This window comes from Schistocerca serialis, chromosome 7, assembly GCF_023864345.2.
Source record: "Schistocerca serialis cubense isolate TAMUIC-IGC-003099 chromosome 7, iqSchSeri2.2, whole genome shotgun sequence".
Lineage (NCBI taxonomy): Eukaryota > Metazoa > Arthropoda > Insecta > Orthoptera > Acrididae > Schistocerca > Schistocerca serialis.
This window is the reverse complement of record NC_064644.1, coordinates 288334171-288359504: the sequence shown is the minus strand read 5'-3', so window position 1 is coordinate 288359504 and position 25334 is coordinate 288334171. Positions and strand designations below refer to the sequence as shown.

Genomic DNA, 25334 nt, shown 5'->3' with positions numbered 1-25334 from the left:
AGCATAATACTGCTCCCTTCAATCTTAGTCCGTGTCGCGCTGCACGTTTCGAGCCGTCGTTCACCTCGGTGACGGAGTTAATGGCGATGACCATCGACCTAGTGTGCAAACATTTGGTTCACCCGACGCTCCGACACGTTTCCATTGATCGACCCTCGAATACCGATGGTCCTCTGCTCACTGCAATCGTCACTGACGATGACGTCGCATTAAAATGTGAAATCGTAGTGGTTGTCTGCTGTGTAGCTCCATGTGCAATAACGTACAATACAAAGTAACCTCAAGGCAATGCATCTTGGCAGAATTTTATATACAGAAAGGCCATGAATTCGCCAAAAGTGAATTTGATGATTATAATGTTTCACGACGGTAAGATCATCAGGCAAATTTTTTGAGCCATGTGTGTTTTTCCCGTGCGAGATGAGATTAAAATTAGTTAATCTAACATTGAGAGAGGTAATGAGTGAGTGTGTCAGTGTAGATCAACTAGAGATGCCACAAGTACGAATGAAATTGTTGAATCTGATTAATATCCTACATATCATGCTCCCTCCCTCTCCCCCCCCCCCTCTCGCCCCGCCCACATGAGCCACGAACCTTGCCGTCGGTGGGGTGGCTTGCATGCTTCAGTGATACAGATAGCTGTAGCGTAGGTACAACCACAGTGGAAGGGTATCTAGTGAAAGGGGATACATACGTGTGGTTGCTGAAGAAGGGCAGCAGCCTTTTTCAGTTGGGGAAAAAGTCTGTATGATTGACTGATCTGGCCTTTTAACATCAATCAAAACAGCCTTGCTGTGCGGGTGCTACGAAAGGCTGAAAGCAAGGGGAAACTACAGCCGTAGTTTTTCCCGAGGACATGCACCTCCAATGTATGGAATGATGATCGTGTCCTCTTGGGTAAAATATTCCGAAGGTAAAATAGCCCCCCATTCGGATCTCCAGGCAGGGACTGCTCAAGAGGACGTCGTCATCAGGAGAAACAAAACTGACATTCTACAGATTGGAGCGTGGAGTGCCAGATCCCTTAGCTGGGCAAGTAGGTTAGGAAATTTAAAAAGGGAAATGAATGGGTTGAAGCTAGATAAAGTGGGAATTAGTGAACTTCAGTGAATACAGGGTTATAAATACAAAGTCAAATAGGGGTAATAGAGGAGAGGGTATACTAATGAACAAGAAAAAAAGGAATACGGGTAAGGTACTACGAATAGTATAGTGAACGCATTATCACAGCCACTAAGACAGACACGATACCCACGCATACCACAGTACTATAACTTGTCATGGCAACTAGCTCGGCAGATGATGAATAAATTGCAGAAATATATGATGAGGTAAAGGAAATTGTTCAGATAGTGAAAGGAGATGAAAATGTAATAGTGACGGAGCACTAGAATTCGGCAGTAGGAAAAGGAAGAGGAGGAAATATGGACTGGGGAAAAGGAATGAAAGAGAAAGTCGCCTGGTAGGATTTTGCATAGAACATAATTTAATCATTGCCCACACTTGGTTTAAGAATCATAAAAGACGGTTGTATACGTGGAAGAGACCTGCAGACAGCGGAAGGTTGCAAATTGATTATATAATCGTTAGACAGAGATTTACGAACCAGATTTTAAAATGTAAGACATTTCCAAGGTAAGATGTGGACTCTGACTACAATTTATTGGTTATGAACTGTAGATTAAAACTAAAGAGATATGAAAAAGGTTGGATATTAAAGAGATAGGACCTGGATACGTTGAAAGAACCAGATATAGTTGAGAACTTCAAGGGGAGCATTAGGCAACGGTTGGTTAGAACTGGGAAAGGTAATAATGTAGATGACAAATGAGCTGTAAGAGATGAAATAGTGAAGGCAGCAGAGAGTCAAATAGGTAAAAAGCAAGCGCTAGTAGGAATCTAAATACAACACAAGAGATATTCAATTTATGTTATGAAAGGAGAAAATATAAAAATGCAGCAAATGAGGTGGAGCGGGCGAAAGAAACAAACGTGTAAAAAATGAGATCGACAGGAAGTGTAAAACTGCTAAGCAGGAATGGCTAGAGGACAAAAGTAAGGATTTAGAAGACTATTTCACTATGGAAAAAAACCGCCTACAGGAAATTTAAAGAGACCTTCGGGGAAAAGAGAAGCGGCTGTATGAATATCAAGAGCTCAGATGGTAAACTTGTCCTAAGCAAAGAAGGGAAAGCTGAAAGGTGGAAGGAATATATAGAGTGTCTATACAAGGGATATGAACTTGAAAGCAATATTATAGAAACGGAAGTGGATGTAGGTGATGATGAAATGGGACATACAATATTGCGAGAAGAATTTATCAAAGCTCTGAAAGATCTAAGTCGAAACAAGGCCCCAGGAGTAGACGATATTCTGTCAGAGCTTCCTATAGCTTTGCGAAGGCCAGCCATGACAGAACTCTTCCATCTGGTGTCCAACATGTATGACACATGCGAAATACCCTCAGACTTCGAGATGAATGTAGTAATTCTAATTCCAATGAAAGTAGTTCCTGAGAGGCGTGAACATTACTTTAATAAGTCAGGGCTGTAAAATACTAACACGAATTCTTTACAGAAGGATGGAAAGACTAGTAGAAGCACACCACTGGCAAGATGAGTTCGGGTTCCAGAGACAATACTGACCCTACGGCTTAGCTTAGAGATAGAGTTTGACAATGTGGACTGGAATACTCTCTTTGAAATCCTGAAGGTAGCAGGGGTAAAATATCGGGAGCGAAGTGCTATTTACAACACGTGCCGAAACCAGAAAGCAGTTATAAGAGTCGAGGGGCATGAAAAGGGAGGCAATGGTTATAAAGGGAATGAGACAGGTTTGTAGCCCACAATGTTATTCAATATTTATATTGAACAAGCAGTAAAGGAAACCAAAGAAAAATTTGGAGTAGGAACTAAGCTTCAGGGAGAAGGAATAAAAACTTTGAGATTTGCTGATGACATTGCAGTTCTGTCAGGGACAGCAAAGGTTTAGGAAGAGCAGCTGAACGGAATGGACAGTGTTTTGAAAGGTGGATATAAGATGAACATCAACAAAAGCAAAACAAGGATAATGGAATGTAGTCGAATCAGGTGATGCTAAGGGAATCACATTAGGAAACGAGACACATAAAGTAATAGATGAGTTTTGCTATTTGGGGAGTACAATAATTGATGATAGAAGTAGAGAGGATATAAAAAGTAGACTGCCAATGGCAAGAAAAGTATTTCTGAAGAAGAGAAATTTGTTAACATCGACTATAGATATAAGTGTTTGGAGGTCTTTCATGAGGGTATTTCTGTGGAGTATAGCCATGTATGGAAGTGAAATATGGACGATAAAAAGTTTAGATAAAAAGAGAATAGAAGCTTTAGAAATTTGGTGCTACAGAAGAATACAAAAATTTAGATGTGTTAATCACGTAAATAATGAAAAAGTACTAAATATAAAAGGAGAGGCATGAAATTTGTAGCACAAAAGAAGGAATCGGTTGATAGGACACATTCTGAGACATCAAGTGGTCACAAATTTAGTATTGGAAGGAAAAGCGGGGGGTAAAAGACGTAGAGGGAGACCAAGAGATGAGTACAGTAAGCAGACTCAGAAAGATGTAGTTATAGTACATGTGAAGAGGCTCGCACAGGGCAGAGTAGCATGGAGAGCTGCATCAAAACAGTCTTCTGACTGAAGATCACAACACAGCATTCTACTATACCAAAATATGTATGAACTGTTTGTAAGTGGCAGCACAAATGTTATATATAACAATAAATTAACATTGAAGTGATATACATCCTAATATACGAGAACATATAAAATTCGCGATTTTCAGTGCATAAGAGCAAAATAATATTGGCATGATGATATAAATCTTAATATATAAATATTTGTAATGTTTTTAACCTGAGATAACTGAGTTCTTCCAGAACAACACTGACGTGATAGTCATCATAAAACAGTAAAGTGTATTAAGTTTTTGTATTGAAAAAGATTGAGCTCTACAGAATAATATTTGATTAAAATATGTAAAGTTACTAAACTGCAATAAACTGAGCAACAGCAGAATGATACAGGTATAATACATATCATATAAAATGTGTAAAGTTTCTAAGTTGCAATTAACTGAGTTCTAGTGAAACGTCCCCTTTGAACAATTATACACGACTGTGCTTATACTGACACACAATATTTTTAGCGCAACGCAATCTGACTTTCAAAAATCCCTACAAAAGAATGGCCCTGACTAACATTAAACTATACCTTTCACAAATCACTAAATCACTTACCTCACAAAAATCTTCGCTGCTCAAGCTACTGCAATACAGCGAGCGCCACTACTGCCAGCTAAATAAAAGATTCAAACTATGGAAGGCACTAACTACTGATAGGGATAGTTAGCAAATGAAAGATATTAATAGAGAACAAACAATGTATTTACCTTAGTATCATCAAAGGTCATAATATATATATCAGTTCATGACAAATTACAAAACTCCGCCATCTCTCTCCCCACATCCACCACTGCTGGCGGCTCACCTCCAACTGCGCAACGCTACGCGCTGTTCACATCCAGCTGCCTAACACTACAATGGCGAGTATTATAACAATGCAAGGCAGCCACAGACTGCACACAGCACAGCCAGTGATTTTCATATTGAGCGCTACGTAACGTTGCCAATAAGAAAACATAAACAGCCTACTTACATAGAGAAAACATAAACAGCCTACTTACATAGCCCCCATGCTCCCCACAAAAATTTTTACAAATTGGATTGGGCAGTGGCCAATAATGATTTGATAAAATTTTTCATAATTACAATAACAAAGAAATCAAATGCACACACTTATTGATACAATGTTGGTCAAAAGCTAAAATTTTCTCACAGTCCATAAAGATAGTCCTAATCATACATCATAATAGTAATTACATTTTTTTTTTTTTTTTAGAGAACAAACAATGTATTTACCTTAGTATCATCAAAGGTCATAATATATATATCAGTTCATGACAAATTACAAAACTCCGCCATCTCTCTCCCCACATCCACCACTGCTGGCGGCTCACCTCCAACTGCGCAACGCTACGCGCTGTTCACATCCAGCTGCCTAACACTACAATGGCGAGTATTACAACAATGCAAGGCAGCCACAGACTGCACACAGCACAACCAGTGATTTTCATATTGAGCGCTATGTAACGTTGCCAATAAGAAAACATAAACAGCCTACTTACATAGAGAAAACATAAACAGCCTACTTACACTAGTAGAACATTATTGTCACAATATACATCATAATTTATAATAATGTGTAAAATTTTTGAGTTCCAATATACTATATCTTCATATTCAAAAGTTATACAAAAAAAAAGGTTAAACGCCAAACAACGAGGACAACAAAGTTTTGAAGTATCTTTAAGAGAGAGTTAGGGAATTGTTTCAGAGGTAATATTTAAATTGATCAGTACACAACAAGGGGACGGCAAAATTTGTTCGGTTGTACTGACACTGCACTGATTCTCGCAATGACATGTCTTCAGAGCTGGAGGACCTAACTAATCTATACATGGCACCACCTTTTTGTAAACAGTGATAAACTGGGCAGAAAATATTGCTGTTGGATGATTCCTCACAGACATTGGACAAATATATGGTTAAGTGGTCTCAGGGAACTTCCACAATCGGCAGTTTAAACAACGTGGACATCCGTCTACGAGCATATGAAGTCGTTTGGAATAAATAACATCCATGTGAAAATTGTGCTTCTTATGCTCTGGTTACAAGTCACACTCCTAGACTGCGCCCGTATTTTGCCCATATCGTGGGACGATGCTTTCAATTCGCACATTTGCGGGCTGACCTGCAGGTCAGCAAATTCTTGCTATCTCAGCAAACGTTTTGTTGTTGGTGATGCCAGGTTCGTCAGTCTGATTCCGTTGTGGTACTCTGTTCCAGTCAGTGTGCCTCCAATTGAAGCCTCCAAGAGCCCTGATCCCTCTAGGTCTGATAGTGATCAATCCTTTTCTCCTACTCCCTTAACCTTTCCTATCCTAACTGTACAGATAATTCACATCCTAATTAGCTCTCTACAAACATTTCTTTTACATAGAAACATTGTTACCAGTTAGGGAACACAAAAGTACGATACACACTTGGCACACGCTTTCGTCGGAACGAATGTATTATTGATAAATTAAATTAAAAGAAAAGACTGTCATGATAGTACAAGACTCTGCGAAGTATAACAATCAACACGGTCTTCGCAAAGAAAAATCCGGAAGACAATAAAATATACCATAATCTAATGACATGGACAAGGGGGTTGGAAGTGTCCACCACTTGTCTGCCCAAGCAAGACTTGATTCACTTAATGATAAAGTAGGATATCCTAAAAAATAAGCGAATGACCTCAGATTAATAACAATAAACTATTTATTCCGTCTCATTACAGCAAGAATTATTCATAAACTACACGCGACTCCAAAGTACCCGTCGCTAATTTACTAAATTCAGCGCTAGACGCTAGCAACTTTAATGTACTGATTACCTTCTGGTAACCACAGTGAAGACTAAACATTATCCATATACACATATTTCTACTCTCACTAAAACAGATAAGAAAACAAAAGAAATTAATCAATGAACACTTCTTATAACTAAACAATGTTAACATCTAATGGATCGACCTCTTCCTTTTGAGAGAGAGTCATCCATAAATGACATCATTTTACTTGCAAGATAAGCAGACCATTGTCCTACTGCAAGGACGCTCTGCTGACGCTAATTTTGACTACTTTAACGGTATGGTTTTTCTCTTACACTTTTTTTTGTTTGGTCATTAACAGTTCGCATGCTTTACTTATCACTATAAATAGTTTTCATTTTTTTTGATAATCACGTTTTTGTCGTTGTTGTTTATTCCTTTCTTCTTCGTCTACCAATCGTATGTTTCGATTATTTGCATTTGCACGCAGCACTTTCACTACACGTAACACGTATCTTGTCTTCTAGGTGTATGTGTTACGTTTTATTTATTTTTTTGGAAATTTGTGGTAAGTTCCTATGGGACCAAACTGCTGAGGTCATCACTCCCTAGTCCGCATCTTGTGGTCGTGCGGTAGCGTTCTCGCTTCCCACGCCCGGGTTCCCGGGTTCGATTCCCGGCTGGGTCAGGGATTTTCTCTGCCTCGTGATGGCTGGGTGTTGTGTGCTGTCCTTAGGTTAGTTAGGTTTAAGTAGTTCTAAGTTATAGGGGACTGATGACCATAGATGTTAAGTCCCATAGTGCTCAGAGCCATTTGAACCATTTGAACCATCACTACCTAGGCTTAACACTATTTAGTGAAGGGAGCTACCACGTCCTGATTACTGTGCCTTTAAGTGGTTGATTTATTATGGTACAGTGGTGAATGATCTAGGTCGGGGATGTTGCCTAGTTTTTGATATTATTTTGTGATGCCTATGGGTGTTGTTCTTTTTCACCAATTGGTTTTAATAGCGTCTGATTGCTGATGCTACATTTATTATGTTTGTTCACTGTTAGTGCTTTTTGAATTTCGAAGTTTTCTAGTAGGTGTAGGAGATGTTTATTGTTGCTGAATCAGACTATTATGGTAGAGTGGTCGTTTCCGTGGCGGAGGTGTTCTGCAAATGCTGAATGGATGGTGCGATATTTCCGTGCTCTATTGTGTTCCTTATACCTTATTTCAAAATTTCTGCCTAGCTGTTCTAGGTATAGAGCTTCACAGCTGTTACACTTGACTTGGTAAAAGCCAAATGCACACCAAAGCAACGACTCTATACAGAAATATCTAAAAAGGGAAGATCAAACGGGCATCTACAAATAATCTGGCATTTGAACTAATAAAACACATTGTTGAGAGAGACAACCCCATAGACACCACAAAATAATATCACAAACTAGGCATCAACCCCAACCTAGATCATCTACTAGTGCACCATAATAAATCAGTGGCTTAAACACACAGTAGACAGGACGTGTTAGCTCCCTCCACACACACACACACACACACACACACACACACACACACACACACACACGCACGCACACACACACACACACATATACACACAATGTCTCTCTCTCTCTCTCTCCTTCTTCCTAGTCGCAAAATATAAATACTCACAGAGCGATAGCAGACGCTTCCACCACTATCAAGCAAACAACACACGAACGCATTCCGGAACAGCAAAACGAAACACGCAGTGATACTTCCCAGAACACAAGTGCTTTGCGTTAAGCGTAGTGCAAGTGCTGTGTGCAAATTCAAATACGCAATACGTAAACGTGGAAGAAGAAGAAGAATGGAAAATAAACAACGTGTATAACGAAAGGAATAAAAACTGTTTATAGTAACAACTAATGCATGCAAATTATTAATGATCAAAACAAACATAACTGTAAAAGAAAAAAAATATATCGTTACAGCGGCCACTGAAGATGCTTTAAAATAAAGCGAAATGCGTCCGGTCTTAATAAGACATTTATCACAATTGCTAAAGTCGGCAGTTAACCTACACAACTTAAAATTTTTATGTTGACAACTCACTTAATCTGAAATCTGTTTCTTGTTGCTCTTGATAAGCAGAAATATATTCCTATCTCTCTTTGTAATCGTATATGAACGTTGTCACCGTTTGTAAGAGAGACTAGTTCTGTTATTTGTCCACAGACGCTTCTGCAGAACTATTGCCACATTTTAGTTCTCCGATCTTTCGTTAGGACTATTACTCTGTTTAATTAACGCAGATAGTATTCTTCTCCGTCTGAATTCAGAACGTGTCTTATCGGGTCTAAGAAGGAACTTTCTATATCCCAAGAGAACCACATGTTTTCGCCACGCATAATTAGCTACTCTGCCATTACCACCAATTAAGGGGAGAGAGGGAGGGGGGGGGGGAAGTCTTCACCGGCGACAGCGGAGTCGACAAATCTGCTTCCAAGATCGTCGCAGAATCGTCGGAGCCTCAGGCTTAAGCCTTCCATTCGGCTCCAAACCAAACGACCGCGATCAGTTCTGGGAGAAATGCTGCCCCCCTCCCGTAGCTGTGTTTTTCCACACCGTGAGCAGCCAGACCGTAGGCGTCATTCGTGCAGAAATGAGTCACCCAGTGCGCTGAATCGCTGCTGGAAAAGCCTCCTCTACACTTATGATGCGACCTCCCGGCAAGCAATTTGAGTGGACACTGGTCTTCTTTCCCTAATTGCTCGCTACTTCCATCATCTACATAACGTTGGAGTTCCCAATGACAAGTGAACTAACCCTCTGCGTTTTTTTTGGACCTTTCAGGATGATATGGTCCAGTCTGAACAGAAGAGGCTGCTCATGCTGAATCAAATGTATTTCCAGCCATGGGCAATACCTCGAACTTGTTTTTAAGGCGTAAAGTGACAGCAGAGCTGCAAGTACCAACTTTTGTTTTCCACCACAGTTCGCCATTCAATGTTAGGTAAACGTCGACCGGCCGCGAAGTACGAATGGGAAGTATCTGCGACATCAGGCGACACTATAGCCTCCATAAGTACCAGATCATTCATAGTTAGCGTCCCATTGCCACCGCAGCCCAGGACACCAAGTTGAAACCTGTCGGCCTGGTCAACAAAAATTCCACCTGTTTATGTACAGTGGTCAATTCCCCATGCATCCCTAGCCATCCTTAATCAATTTTCTTCTATACCACACCAAAGGAGTAGCTGCGCGCAATGTAAGTTCGGCTGCTATTTTACTTCTGGTTTTTACAACAATCAAAAGTCAGCTCTCAAAATGTAAATGCACTAGAATTCACGAATAATCTTAGAATAAGTCGCACTGGAAAACACAGCGCCTTGAAGATAGACTTGTAGACAAAACTAAACTAAGTCCTGTGTGTAAACAGAAGCCACTACTGCTACTGACATCTTCGCTGGGCTCCATTGCTGCATTGACATTGTGAACACTGCACTCAACGCTCACGAGGTCCAAACTGAACAAGGCGACAAGCGCTAATGGCGGCGCAAAGCTACTCTAGAATGTCAGCTTATTCAGTGCAGGTGTACTAAAATATACGCAGGAACTTAAGAGAAAGTCAGTATACAGTAGTCAACACAGTGAGGAACAAAGATACAATTCACTTCTTTTGAAGCACAAGAGAACAAAAACTAAACTAAGTCCTGTGTATAAACAGAAACTGCTACAGCTACTGACGCGCCCGTTCTGCTCCACAGCTGTGGCTACGCATATGCCACAACTCCAGTAATTTCTTGACTTGCTTCCAGTAGTTCAGAAACATGCAAATATCTAAATTAAACTCGTCGGCCCTTCACATGGGAATAAGAGACGGGGACGGAGATGCAGAATCTAGAAGAGGAACTGGTTGAGAAACCAAGATTACTACAGCCAAGTAAAACTTCTCGAGTAACTAAGAACAGCTACACTTCTCGACAGCAGTACCCAATGTGTCATCACCTTGTCCTGTTTTAAAGGACAACACTCACACATTTGTAACCCGTTCGAACAAGGTCTCGACAGAAACATCCAGCAGCAGGAGTAGTAGCCGATAAAGATGGCAAACTGCTCAAGAGCCAAATTTTCTGATAAAAAATTTCATATTTGAAGGCCTCGAATGTAAGATCTAAAAGAAAGAACAGACTATAAATGCACTGCTATGCGAAAGGATTTGTCACACACATTCTGATCTCAGGTTTATCAACAGAAGAGGCATCTTACGTCAGCAGAAACCTGGCGGCGGCTGAATGTAAATGTAAAGACAGATTGAATTACCAACGAGGGGAAGTATCTACAGCAAGAAGATGAATAATTTCAAAATTATCTTTAAAGAATAGTAGGCTAAGTAACATAGTGTTTGGTTCTATTGATGCAATAGTAGGATGGCCACTGACGCAAGCTCTTACTATTAAACGATTTTCGTTCAGTACATTTAGTGGATATATGTATCCATGGATGATGAAGTAACAATAAAATTTATTATCAAACTAATAGAAGGACCAGCATTACGTTGACATAATCAAAACGCAGATCTATTTAGTTCTTACGAAACGTTTGTATAAATATTTTTAAATAATAACTGGAGACCATTTAAGCAGTTAAATCTCCAGAATGAATCTTTAGATCAACCATGTACGGGGCAGGGTGGTATTCCAGAGAGAATCGTTTTAGGAACAACTGAGTAAGATTGTACATCTGTTTACAGGTAGCTCTCTAATACACTAACAGAGATCTCTAAAGCGAAAGTTGCCACTGCCACTGCAGTGGGAATTAATACACTGTCTTGTTAACTCAGTGGCAAATTTCTTGGATTTCATTGAAAATCAGTACTAGGCAATCAGCCAAACAGAATAAACGTAGACGATTCAGAATAAACACAGATATGATTAGTGCCGGGGATTAGATGACAGAGGCAGAAAGTTTGACGAAAGTTATAGAAACAACAGAGAAAGAGGTAATGATGGGAGCAGGGACCAGAGAGATCACTGAGAAAACAATCGCTGGACTGAAAATAGAACAAATTTCACATAACAGACAGCAAAATTATTTACGTGATAGAAAGAGGCAACCAAAGGCAACATTATGGAAACTGGAAGATGTTCCAGCTGGAGTATGAGACGTATAGTATTGCTATCTTTCTCTATTGGGTCCTATTACCCGAATACATAATAAACTGGAATACAAAAATCTATTTTTTTCAAATGAAAAAAAGACAAAACAGATTGCTTTGGTCGCCCAGAGACAAAATTTACTAAAATCCTAGTGGCAATAGTTATCAACTGTTTACAAAGAAAAACAGCAAATTGAACTGACGTTCTTCCCTTCCTTAAATCCACGAAAAAGACTATGGCTGTAACATTTGTGTTTATTAGTGTGGTGGTATTTAAAATGAAATGACAAATTAGTATTTATTGTTATTGTCATCATACATAACATTTATTGGTCTTAATCTCAATATAGTAAATAATGGCGCCTCATTAGCTCGTAACAAAAATTCACATCTTTACACGACAATGTCGGAAGAACAAGAGAATTTTAAGTAAAAATTATTTCGTCAGATCAAAGTCAATGAGTTAAAGTGTGATAGAGATCTCAATTAAACCGCGCTGTATCTCTAGTGTAGAACACATACACTACTAGACCAGAGGCACTATTATCCTCTATCACAAAATATCTGATTTAAAACAATTTTTGATTGAGACGCTACAAAGCCTTCAATGGGAAAAGACCACTACAGTTTTACTCACTACTGGTCATAATTAGGTTTATAGTGTTTGTTCATATTACAATACTTCTGAACCGATCTTTGACTGGTTAGGAAGGAACAAGGTAAAGTGATAGCTCTAGATTTAGACAAGAGGATGTAATTACTGACACATTATAACACAAGTGAAACAGGTACAATACAGTGCAGATCACAATTAAAGTGAACAATGTTACGTCAACAAAAGAAGTTAATTTTTTGAATGAAAATCTACATAATATGGACACGTATTTATGAGTAACAGCATAAAGAATACAACAATCATGTAATGAACACATGCAATCGGCGCGATATAATTATGTTTATGTTTGTACATAGCACTATCACATTTAACATATCAGTGTGTAATGATCTTCATGGTAGGGGAGTATAGAAGTGCATTATGAAGCGACTTCTAATACTGAGGGATAATATATTGCAAAAATTCCAAATCTTAAGATTCGATGACGACAGCATAGGTCTGTCGGAAACGGTCATGCAATAAAACGCTTTCTTTTTTTTTAGCGATCTTGGCTTGTGTAGTTTTTTTCTGTTACCACACATTTCAGATTGCTACCAGACAGACCATATCAGGAATATATGATTATTCTTTTTATTTCGCTGCGTGGCATGATAATGGAATAATTCCCTTGGTTATCTTTGTGCCCCACCATAGGAGAACCACAGGCAGGTATTCAACCTCATACATTAGTGACTGGTGTTTTGATTACAAAATGTTTGTACAGAGTATTGGGTTGTACGTGGGATTACCAGCTTACATAGCTGGAAAGGATCAGAAACAAAGTATCAGTCTTTGACATGGTATACTGGATATGGTTTTTATATTCAAATGGAGAAGCATTCAGGATTACGAGAAGTAAGCCATACATAGAATAACATCATTAGTATTGATTAAGAGCAGGGTTAATTGGCATAAATTACAAAGTTTTCCATGTGGACAGTATTATCTAGCATACGTATTTTCAAAAATTGTCAACCAGGAACACAAATCAAATTCATTTTCCTTACATGTGGAATTTCTCTCGAGCCACATCAGGCAAGCGTATGGCCGTGTTTCTGGTTGAGGAAAGGACTCCAAGTGTAAATCTCAGACCCCGTAAATTGAAAACGCCATACGGGACATCAAATGGCAGCTATACATATAACAGTTTTACAATAAAAATCAGAGACGTCTCACAATATTATCTTCCTGACTTTTAAACTATGTGTACTGTCACTATTTAAGAAGCCGTAAATGTACAGAGACCATTATTGTTACTAAACTTGAAATCGTTCGTGTACGGGAGGAAGTAGTTTAGGTATGTTTATTATTAACTCTCATATTTTTAAATTTTCACCAAGTCCACCAGCTGACGTAGTTAGACGCAGTTAGGACGTCACCAATCTAAACACAAGGCAGTAGCATTTTTAAATTTTTTCAGTATGTCCCACAAGCCACCCATAGAGGCTTTGCATTTTGTCGTTCATATTTGTTTGCAATCTGTCGTTCATACCGCTGTGTTGCCCATTTCACCTAGCTGAATAGCAGCTATGCAGTCTGGCAACATCTGATAGTTTCGTAGGAGTTACGTTTGTAGCCTCATAACAATTTCCAAATGCTGGAGCGGAATGCTCCACACCAAGATTTGTGTTCATGTCCACAACAGCACTAATCCCACACACAGCGATAAGAAAACTACACAGCGCTTGCGCAGCAGATGAAAGGTAAGCGACTTGGCACGCATTGTTGTCGGCTCTCTTTTTGCACATTAGATTATACTGACTTAAAATTCACAAATATTCTGGTCAGTCAGCGCTAAAAATATGAGCATCATCAGCCTGCAAACACATGCTGGAAAAATCCATACTACATCCTCACAATGCTATAATATTTGAGACCACAGCCCCCAAACCATCAGACTCAAGGTACAACTATCTATTAGGCTGACACATAAGTTCGTAGCGTTTTTGCATAGCAGAGACTTTAGTCTTCAGTAATGTATTCTCCTTCATTGTTCACACTAGGGTAACTTTTCTATTTGACGACTGTAGAAATTACGTGGTTTTAAGGCATAGAACTCGTCGAGTAGTGTTCGGAGCACATTTTCATCCGGAAAAGGGTGTTCCTTGAAGGTTGTTCGATAGAGAGCGGAAAAGATGAAAATTTGAGTTCGCCAAATCAAGTGAATAAGGGGGGTGCGGAATGACTTGCCACCTGCAGTGTACCAAAACCGCGATAAATGAAAGACTGTAATTTTTTAATTGTTTGTCTCTCTCTTTCTTAAGCTATATGTGAAGATAAACCTAACATGATTATACTACATTTGGTATTGAATCAATGTTATCTCAGTAATTAAAATTTTTTAATATTCATTTTTAACAGTTTTCTTTCATTAAGGCCCCAGAAGATTCCGAAGCTGCTGCTATCAAGAAGAAACAAGGCAAAGCGATGACTTCTGCGGGTTACTTTACAAGACATTAATGCGAACTGGTAGTGTTTAAGGTAACAATAGAAGCTGTTCGTTGTGCCGTCCTCCCCATATATCTTCAAAGTTTTGAGGCGAAGATCTTATCGAGTCATGTTCAGAGCGCATTTTCACTCGGAAAGGAAGTTCCTGGAAAGTTGTTTGACAGAGAGCGGAAAATGTTCGATAGAGAGCGGAAAAGATGAAAATTTGGGTCTGTGAGATCAAGTGAACAAGGTGGGAGCGGAGTGACTTCCTAACCCAACTCTTGTACAGTGTTTTTCGTCAGTCATCTAGCAGAATGCGGGCAGGCGTTATCGTGTTGTAGCATCACTTCACGCGGTCTTGCTGGTCGTTGTTCTTGGATTGTGTGTGCAAGACGCTTCACTTGTTGACAATAAATGTCAGCTGTGATCTTTACATGCCAGTTACACCACAGGGAAGCAATTCGTAATACACCACACCGTCACTGTTCCAATCAGATGCATAACATTATCATTTGTGGTTGCGCGCAGATATTTGAATGGGGAGTTGCCGCTTTTTTTTAAACTTGAACCATTCCTTTCTCTTCCTTATGGTAACATAAAGGCACGATTTCTCGTCACTGGCAACTATGAAGGATAGGAATGGTCGGTGTTCTGCACGAGCCAATTGATGACGAACAAGAAAAAATGCACATATTGACAACCGCTAATTTTTGTAATTTTAGTTAGAGCATGTGGTACCCATACATCCGATTTTTGATTCTGCCTCATGGCTTGTAAATGCCTTACTGCGGTGAAATGATCACAGTTCATCACATTTGGCAGCTCTCGCATTCACTGCAATGGATGCGTTTAAACTGTCTTCATCAAATCCCGAAAGTATTCTTTAATGTCAAAAGGATCCTCCTTTAAACGAGAAAATCGTTTCCTTGCCGTGTTCCAGCCAGTGTTATTATCCTCAACCATGGCGTAAATGTTTGTGACTGCCTCCCCTGCTGTAACCCCCCTATTGAATTCTAACAGAAGAATAGGTTGGAAATGTTCCGCTTTGTCCACCTGGCACTGCATTTTCTAGCCCTCACAGCTCCACTCAGTATCTCCAAATGAGAAAATAACAATATGTAAACACAAACTGAAACAGTGATCTGCAATTAGACATGACAATCGATGATTAAACCCATAGTAACCGGAACACCAACAAGCAAAACAAAAACGCTACAGACTTATGCACCAACTATTATAATGCAAAGTTAAACTAGAAAACAGCGTCTTTTCTTCGTGGAATTACATTCATTTCGCAGCCTCATGTGGTGGTTTCATAAAAGGAACACACTTTTGACCTCAGGGATTAACAGTGTAATAGTGCTTATTCCCAGCGAGTCTTGTGGTAAAATATTCAGCAATTATGCCATCTCATTATCAATCTCAAATCTGTTTAAACAGCAGCATCACAGACTTGAAACGTAACCAGATGCCACCTAAATCTAGTCACTGTGCATAAACGACGGCATTCAAAATCCAGACATTTGCTTGCTTATACTTAGGTTTCTGATTGATCAGTAATTGATAGATCTGTTTCTTATGGGCATTACTTTTGGTCTTCAATTTTTATGGATATGAACATCATAAGAAAGAAGTTACACACTAAAATGCTACCAATTATTAAAAAAAGACGAATTCTGTACATCAACTGCAAATCCTGCCTTTAGCTACTAAATTCTTGCAGCTACAGTACACTGGAATACACATAGATGTAAACACGTCAGTAATTTTATTGCTGTTCTACAGTTCATGAAAAATGTTTCCTAAAGACTAAAATTAACGTTGTATTTACAAAGTATACTTCCCTAGGTTAGACAAGCATGTGAAATTTTATGAATCATAATTTCAGTCACGGCTTCACTTGAATTGAAAGAATTATTTCTGGTTATCATATTGGCTCCTCATGTTAGATCACAACCCTAAATATAAGCTGATAGTTCGAAATAAGTAACCACTGAAAATATTTTTTTAGATCCTGTTGACGATATGACTCTTATTTTGTTAGACCCAAGATAAAACAGTAAATATCCACCAGAAGAGGTATCCTATGACAAATAGACCAGTATACAAGAACTGCCATTTTTTATTTTTCTTTGTAATGAGAGGTGGTTCTGAATGATTATATATTAGCGCTTTATATCCCACACAAAATTCTATAAGAAACCTTGCCGTCGAACTGACACTTTCTCTGACATGTCTCATTTGCAAGAAGGACGATAGCATGGCATACCTCCGTCTCCCAAAAAGTTTTATTCTTATGTAGTTTCAGCAGTGGAGGCATACTTTCATTCTCCTTAGGTTTAATGAAGAGTACCTTATATGGGACGCGATTGGTAGAGGAATCTGGTAGCCTCTTCGTGGTTTCTTCAAATAGTGTGTTTTTCATCCCGATACTTTGTTAGTTGAAACAATATGTTCTAATAAGTATATTAAATTCCCTAAAGAGTCTCCCTACAGGGTTAGTTTCTGGATGGTACTATCATTCTGATATTTGTTTGAATACTTGTTGCTGCAGGAAATCTTTCCAGCACGCACTAGTGAAATCACTTGTATTGCCTGAAAGAAGTGGAATGGGCATGCAAGATATTGGAATATACTCCTATAGAAGACTCCTGATTATTGGAGCACCTGTAGCATTCTTGATGGCATACAACTATTTTATATTATGAAGAAAAGGTCATACAATCAGCATCTTCTCACCAGAAGTGGGAATACACGTACACCAACTATACGTCTGAGGATTTCACCAAGAAAACAATATTTCTTTATGTACTCTATAGTGGTTACAAAGCTGTTCGGTGAGGGTTCTGCTGAACCTGTTGTTTTACATGGTGCCACATAGGATCAGCAGCCTGTAATCTAGCCATGTTATGGCACATATCGAAATCAATATTGTCTATAATCTACATATTTCTTTACTATAACTTTAAAACCACAAGGACTTTCTCTACAATAGGGTAATTTTTTCCAGGCTCGTACAATTGGAGACTACGAGGGGTGTCCACTCAGTGGTGATGCAGCTGCACATATGGTACACCAAGTAGTTTTTAGCAGTGTGGTCATGGGTTGCATACTGCACTGCAACTGAAAGTAGGTCTGTCATGCCATGATGACAAATGCTTCATCCGCATGGATAGTATCAGGACCTTGGCGATCTCACACTACTTGTTTGGCTGATGGCGTGTGTGTGTGTGTGTGTGTGTGTGTGTGTGTGTGTGTGTGTGTGTGTGTATGTGTGTGTGGAATAAATGAATGGAGGATTTGTCATAGTTGTGTGTAGCTGTGTAGGCATGTGAATTATCATATAAAGAAAAAGTGGGGTGCTAGAGGTTCTTTCACACATTTAGATCTACTTGTAATCAAATTGTACATACTGTTGCATAGCAGTGTTCTGCTAGCATTTAGCTGAGATTCAAGTTCCGAATGTGGCTTGTGCTATGTCATAGTCGAATGGCGTCAGGTCCAGAAGACGTCCTGTGGACAGTGACTGTTGCTGCTTTGGTAGAGGTGAGAATACCTGGGCATCCTGGTCCAGATCTGGGCTGAAACAATAACAGTAAAACCTAAGTATAACATAGAACATCATAACTTTATCAGTTTAGCTGTGAAATACACATGTAATTGTGAAAGGAAGCAGAATAGCGTTAGAAGTAAAGCATCTTGAGCTTTCAGCTGTACATGTGTCACTTTATTTGTCAACTGGTTTCACTTATTACAAGCGTCATCACTGGAGGAAAAGTTGTACAGTGAAAAATTAAAACGGCCTTAACATTTTTCACTGTACAGCTTTTCCTCCAGTGATGATGCTTATAAAAAGGGAAAATGGTTGAGAAATAAAGTTGGACATGTACAGCTGAAAGCTCAAGTTGCCTTATTTCAACTATCTGATGGCTGTAAGCAGCTACCTTTATAAAGTTCTTAGTATAATGTTAGCTTTGGTTTCTTGCTAATAATAACCATACTGTTATAACAAAAATCAAATACTTACCGATAGTCTTCTCCTTCGTAGCTGACTGCTTCTGCTACTGTTGCTACTCGTGGCGGCACTTCATGGTGGAGAGCGAATGAAAGAGCACACACAAGCAAATTACAAAAAAATTGCTCGCCTGACGTTGGACTCGATCAGCAGACAATATTACGACATCAATAAAAAGGGCGTTGGGGTGGCGGGGCGGGCGCTGCAGGTGTAGGGGCGCTCCGAGGAGGACAATGACGTGATGATGTCAGAATTTCTGGAACGGTAACGTCTGGGCCTTGATGCGCGTGGCCAAATGCGATGATATCAGAATTTTTGGATCGCTGATGCTAATGTCAGCGAAATTGCTGTCATAATCTGCAGAGACTTTCAACTCAAGATCTGTATACAGGGCTACCACTATTAGTAGCGGCGGCTTTGTGTGCTAGAGTGAGAGGGGCGCCAGAGACTGTCAAGTTCAAGAACTATATACGCACAGCTGCACCACGTAGACTTCACGGAGAACCTAGAGTACACAAGCTTGGCATGTACCTTCGTCGAATTGTTAGCAACACTGCGTGCCGCCATATGGATTAGCGAAATTCCCGACAGCCACCCTCAGCCCCTTTTTGGGAAAATAGCAGCACCACATACGAAATTCGGCTCATTTCATCGAGCAGCTCCAGAACTTCAGACTAGGCCAAGTAGAGCTCACGGTGAGTTTCGACGTGCTATCTCTCTTTACAAAGATACTTCTAAGAGACAATCTAAGCCTCATAGGAGAAAAGCTTAGGCCAGCGCTAACGAAACTTTGAATTCCTGCTTGCGTCAACCGATTTTCTAAGCGGTGGAAACTATTATGAAGTAGCTATGGGCTGCATATGACCAATATGTTTATGGAGTTACTGAAGAGGAACGGTTGGAGTCGAGTCTACAAGCCCTCCCTCATGCTTTTTTATGTCTAGATGATGCATTTATAATCTGTCTACACTAACGATACCACCCACATGACTTTCTACGAAGCTTGAATTAGCTGCAGCAGAACGTCAAATTTACGATGGAGACAGAAGAAAATCATCAACTCCCATTCCTGGTTCAAATGGCTCTGAGCACTATGGGACTTAACTTCTAAGGTCATCAGTTCCCTAGAACTTAGAACTACTTAAACCTAACTAACCTAAGACATTACACACAGCCATGCCCGAGGCAGGATTCGAACCTGCGACCGTAGCGGTCACGCGGTTGCAGACTGTAGCGCCTAGAACCGATCGGCCACCCAGGCCGGCAAAGTCCCATTCCTGGATGTGCTTGTTAAGTGAAGATCATATAACGGACTTCCACTTCAGACTAATGAGGATTTTTAACTGAGGCCTAATATTCCCAATTGTTTGGGAACGGAATCTGTTCCGAAGAATAATTAAAATCCGGAAGAGTGCACATACATTTATAGCCGAATCGTTACCACGCGACTACTATCTCACGATAATGATCGAAGGAAATTTTGACAAAAAAGCTGAAAATAATAAGTAGTAGGTGAAATTTGGAATAAATGAGCTGAATCCGTAAAAATTTTAGATAGATAGTTACTTAAGAATGGGCACTAGCTCTTTGTGGGAGCAAAATTATTTATTAATTGTTTATAAAAACGAACTTATCACTGAATTGCAATCAGTCGAGAACGCAACCAAAGGCACTGGCTCGAGCACAGAAGTAAAAATACAGTTTATACCACGAATGAAAGTCAATCGGAAAACCAGTAGAATAATTGGTGCTGAACACATACACGTAAAAGTTAATTGTTCGCAAAACAGTTCGCTTATTCCAAAATTGATAAGGCTTTCGTGGCCACTTGTTGACAAACTGCCTATTGCCTTCTGTCTCGGGTTCTTCGGCCGACGTTCATCTAATGATTTTTCTGACGTTTCGCCAGCACTAGTGGCTGGCATTGTCAAAGATTCACCCTCCATTGCCGGTGGTGAACTGGAGCCGAGCTCGCGGGCGCAGACTATATGTACCTGGCGCGCCAGCGTCCGAGGACACAGCGTGTATCGAAAACCGACACACACGGACCGATACCTGCACAAACTGTCAAACCACCACCCGAGCCAGAAAAGAGGCATGATTAGTAGGGCTCGTAACGAGAGCAGGACGAATATGTGAGCCGCAACACCTCAAACGAGAAATGCAACACCTGGAAACTGTCCTGAGGAGCAATGGGTACTCCAAAAATTATATTAGAAGTGTAACAGAGCCAAACACTCGGCGAAGTAAGGAACCAGAAAAAGAAATGTCGGGTACGGCCTTTCTGCCATACATTCCCAGAGTGACGGACAGAATCGGCCTTATATTGTGCAAACATGGCGTAAAGCCGATTTTCAAACCGACAAGGAAGATCAAAGAGTGTCTTAGATCGGGAATGTCGGGAATATACCGTATACCATGCACATGCGGAAAAGTTTATGCCGGAATGACTGGACGATCCATCAACACCAGGATCAACGAGCATAAGCGACATTGTAGGTTGGGGCAGGTGGAGAAATCGGCCGTGGCAGAGCACGCACTCAATGAGACCGACCACGTCATAAAATTCGCCGACACGGAAGTTCTGGCTGTAGAGAAGCACTATCACACGCGCTTATTCAGAGAAGCTGTAGAAATACAAAAACACGCGAACAGTTTGAACAAGAAAGAGGAAAGCCTTAAGGTCAACGAATCCTGGCTTCCCGTACTGCAGCGAACGACCGTCGCAGGTAGCAAGAGGAGAACCGCACCGGAAATGACCGCGGAGAACCCCTCGGACGTTGGCGGGCCAGGCACATATAGTCTGCGCCCGCGAGCTCGGCTCCAGTTCACCACCGGCAATGGAGGGTGAAGCTTTGACAATGCCAGCCACTCGTGCTGGCGAAACGTCAGAAAAATCATTAGATGAACGTCGGCCTAAGAACCCGAGACAGAAGCCAATAGGCAGTTTGTCAGTTCGCTTATTGAATAGCTTTGCGTCACTCAACGTAATGGTTAGTATTAACGATTTTAGAAATGCTTATGTTCTCAAATACTTGTCTTCTGTTATTGAAAATCATTTTTGGAAGGTTTGCAATGTTTCATTTAGCGAAGAAGAGGTAATTTTACAAGACACTGTTTCGCAATTTGCAAATATGAGTAGAGTTTTCAGTGCACACAAACAACATGAAATGTATTATGCTGAAGTAATGTTTTAAAGAAGCTCATTACTTTCAATGTTATCGTTTCCTTTCACTGGTGGTATTCTCGGGGTCAATAATGTTGACAGGATAGGACTCTCTTAGGTGAATGATTGGGGTAAAGTTAATTCACACTATAACAGTTTCTGCACTAAACACGCTGTTGTTCAGTTAATGAAAACTACTACGCTGGCTAGCCATGTACAGTCTAAAGATGAAACTTTATTGTCGATATACACGGCAAAAATCAACAATGCATCGTTATGTTCTGCACTGGTTAAGTGGAACAGATGGTTCCAGCGTGTGGACAAATAAGACTGAATTGCGAGGTACGAAGCTGGCAGAACATCTCACTGTCTAAAGCATCGCTCCTGTGAAACTCAGCTTGCCGCTGTCTCGTTTGATATACTGTGAACTATGGATGAAAGGCAACAGGCAGATTTCATATTTATAGATTTCTGAAAAGCACGGTACCCCACTGTAGACTATTAACGAAGGTGCTAATGTACGGAATAGGTTCCCAGATATGTGAGTGGCTCGAAGACTTCTTACGTAGTAGAATCCAGTATTTGCAAAAACAGACATAATGTCTTATGGGATAACAGCAATCAGTGATTTTATAATGTTACTTTAAATCCGTCTTGATTGCAATTTTTTTTTTATTATTCATATGACCGGTTTCGGTTCATTCAGAACCATCTTCAGATCTGATATTTAAGTTACAGGAGTAACCCGTCCAATTCAGCAACTTTCACATGCTACGTCACATAATACGTTTATGTGACGTAGCATGTGGAAGTTGCTGAATTGGACGGGTTACTCCTGTAACTTAAATATCAGATCTGAAGATGGTTCTGAATGAACCGAAACCGGTCATATGAATAATAAAAAAAAATTTGCAATCAAGACGGATTTAAAGTAACATTATAGAATCCAGTATGTTGTTCTCTACGGCGAGTCTTCATCAGAGACAAGGGTATCAGCAGGAGTGCCCCAGGAAATTGTGGTACGACCGCTGTTATTGTCTACTTACATAAATAATCTGGCGGAGAGGGTGAGCTGCGATCTACGGTTGTTTGCTGATGATGCAGTGGTTTACAGGAAAGTGTCGAAGATAAGCGTCTGTAGGATGCTGCAAGATGACTTAGACAAACTTTCTAGTTGATATGAAGAATGTAGAGAAATTTAAATTAATGTGGATGATTTGGAAACATAAACCTGTAATGTTCGGGTACAGCACAAGTAGTTTCCTGCTTGACACAGTCACGTCGTTTAAATATCTGGGCGCAACGTTGCAAAGTGATGTGAAACGAAACGAGCGTGTGAGGATTGGGGTAGGGAAGGTGAGTCGTCGACTTCGGTTCATTGGGAGAATTTTAAGAAAGTGTGGTTCATCTGTAAAGGACAACACACACAGGACCATAGAGCGACCTGCTCTTGAGTACTGCTAGAGCGCTTGCGATCCACATCAGATCAGATTAAAGGAAGACATTGATGCAATTGAGAAGCGGTGTTATATCTTTTACCGTAAGTTCGAACAACGCGTAAGTGTTATGGAATCACTTCGGGGACTCAAAAGGTGAATCTATGGAGGGAAGATGACGTTCTTTTCGAGGAACATTACTGAGAAAATTTGGAGAACCGGCATTTGAAGCTGACTGCAGTGCGAGCCTAATGCCACCCACATACATTTCTCGTAAGCACCGCGAAGATAAGATACAAGAAATTAGAACCCATAGTAGGCGTATTGACTGTCGGTTTTCCCTTGCTTGGAACAGGAAAGGAAATGGGTAGTTGTGGTACAGGGTACTCTCCGCCAAGCACCGTTCGTTGGTTTACTGAGTATCTATCTAGATGTAGATGAAGAACAGGGAATCAAAAGAGGATTTTAAGTCCTGGTGCTCGAAGAAAGATGCATGACAACCAAGGCGAAACTGGAAAAGTATTCCATTTTCAACATCCTGCAGAATGTTTTGAACATGACAGAGGTCATCGAACGTAGGATTCCGCGTAAGTTTAGACTTATTCAAAAAGCCCGCTGAACAGAGGCAGCAGCGAAAATGCTGCAGCTGTGTCAGGGCAGTCCAGCCGCCAATCACCATGAAAGCATTCTAGGAGCCCATCAGGTGCAGCTTGCTACGTGAATGTAGAACAGGCGAGTGGAGGTGAGGTGGTGGACTCCTCTGGGGCGCTGAGGCACTAATGTGGCACCATCCTAACAGGCATTTATTTCCGAGATTTTTACAATTTCGCATTCCTCTTCCTAGTGCTGCCTACCAGCGGCTATGCTGAGTCTATGTTACATGGAAGCACAGGCTAGCACTTCCAGCGAGGAATCTGCAGGTGCAGGTTCTGACATTATCAATGGGCAGTGCCGCGGCACGGTTGTAGGGGGTTCCAAGGGCTAATGAGTTGCTATAAATCAGCGCAGATGTGGACATCTGTCAGAGCCTCGATGCTCTCATGAGGTTGCAGCTAGGTTTGGCCCTACAGATCTGCATGCCCCTGTTGTCAGTTGTCCTGTTGGTGTGTAGGTGGAAGACCCAACACAGACAGCCCCATAGCCAGTCCAAGTGCAAATCCGGTAGGGTAGTACTTGTATTTCCCAGGAGCGGCGGCACCGGCGTCCTGCCCCCGATTTGAGAAAGTCACAGATGGGATTCAAGGAAGAGCGTCCTGGCCCTCACCTTTAGTCAATCACTGCTGGGCTGGAAAGAATGCAGTTCGAAGAGATGTTCTCTCCACAGCCAGATGGATGAGGGGACTGCATGTGCTCTCGGCTACCACGAGCTGCAGACGAAGTGACCTTGTTACAGAAGAGTGTTGTGTCTGCTCTGCACTGTTGTCTATGTGCTGAATTATGTGTTACTGACTCTCTCTCTCTCAGACTAAACTCCGTCCGAACAGACCTTGGAAGGCCCAACGGTACCGACTGGACGCCGTGTCGTCCTCTCAGCCCAGGGGCATCACTGGATGCGAATACGGAGGGACATGTAGTCAGCACACCACTCTCCTGGCCATTGTTAGTTTTCGTGACCGGAGCCGCTACTTCTCAGTCAAGTAGCTCCTCCGTTTGCCTCACAAGGGCTGAGTGGACCCCGCTTGCCAACAGCGCTCGACAGAACGGGTGGTCACCCGTCCAAGTGCTAGCCCAGCCCGACAGTGCTTAACTTCGGTGATCTGACGGGAACCGGTGTTATCACTGCGGCAAGGCTGTTGGCATCTCTCTCACATACTATGAGTAAATCAGCTCACTCCCCATTTGTTTGTACTTCAGTTCTTCCAACTGTTGACATTGGTAGCACTACTACCGGATACTCAGAGGACGTGTTCCACTAAGCATCGTCCCAGTCAGTTCTAATAAACTTTTGTGCTAGATGTATGACACAAAGGAGCAAAGCAAGCAGTCGAAACATGTGGATCACCACCGCCGAAGAAGG

The 25334-nt window shown here is 40.8% G+C and overlaps 1 pseudogene; it reads right to left on the bottom strand.

Annotated features, from left to right (window-relative positions):
- Positions 1–24997: 24997 nt before the first annotated feature.
- Positions 24998–25115, bottom strand: LOC126413352 (5S ribosomal RNA; annotated as a pseudogene).
- Positions 25116–25334: the final 219 nt, after the last annotated feature.